Consider the following 1,167-nt stretch of genomic DNA (forward strand, 5'->3'; position numbering starts at 1 on the left):
CTGTAATCCCTGCACTTTGGGAGGCCAAGGCAGGTGGATCACTTGAGGTCAGGAGTTCGAGACCAGCCTGGCCAACACAGTGAAACCCCATCTCTTCTAAAAATCCAAAAATTATCCAGGCATGGTGGCAGGCAAGGTTTTTCCCTCAACACCTGGGGATTATAATTCAGGCTGAGATTTGGGTGGGGACGCAAAGCCTAACCATATCAGAACCCAATGGAACTATCATTTTATTTGAGAAACTAACTTGTTCAGGGTAATTATTTCAAGACATATGTATGGGATGTCTTCTATGTGCAAGTCATTGTGTTAGGTGCGGAGGATGCCAGGAATAGTAAGCTCTATTCTTGCTAGGGACCAGGAACAGAGCTAAAGCTAGTATTCAAATTATTGTAAGAAAAAGAATGCTATAATAGAAACAAGAAGAGTATAGGTGTAGAGAACAGTTTCAGAGGCTCAGGAAACACTCTCAGAACAAGCAGTTTTGGAACTGGACTGGCAAATGCAGTAGGATTTTTAGCATGCATGGATTGTACCTGAGGGTTATATTTCAAATAAAAGTGACCCTAAGCAAAGTCATGCTGGTCTCTAAGAATGGAGTTTATTTGGGGAGTAGTAAGCAGTCTGATTTTCTTAGCACCTGGGATAACAAGAGCAGAAACAGTGTGAGATAAATTGGTATTAGCTCATTAGCGCATTGATATTAGCTCACCTAAGACCTTCAAGGCTGAGTAGTTTCGATTTTATTTTGAAAACAATGGGAAATTATGAAATGTTTTAAGATCTACCATGGCATGATTTATAACTATGATTTAGAAGATCTTTCTGGCAGCAATATGCAGAGGAAATGACGTCCAGAAGCAAGAAGACTACTTAAGAAGGTGGCTGGCTATATAGACGGATAGATGATAGATGGATGGGTGGATAGATAGATGGATGGATGGATAGACAGATAGATGGATGGATAGAGATAGAACAACCTAAATGTGTATATAAGTGTGTGTGTATGTGTGTGTGTGTGTGTGTGTGTGTAGCTGATGCATCACAGAATTTTTAAGCTATTTTATTCCATTTTTAATTGTAACCTAACATGTCTATCACCTCACATAGTTACCATTTTTCTCTTTATCTCTTTCTTTTCTTCTTCCTTCCTTTCTTTTTCTCCCT

Source organism: Cebus imitator, unplaced genomic scaffold (assembly GCF_001604975.1).
Source record: "Cebus imitator isolate Cc_AM_T3 unplaced genomic scaffold, Cebus_imitator-1.0 Scaffold299, whole genome shotgun sequence".
NCBI lineage: Eukaryota > Metazoa > Chordata > Mammalia > Primates > Cebidae > Cebus > Cebus imitator.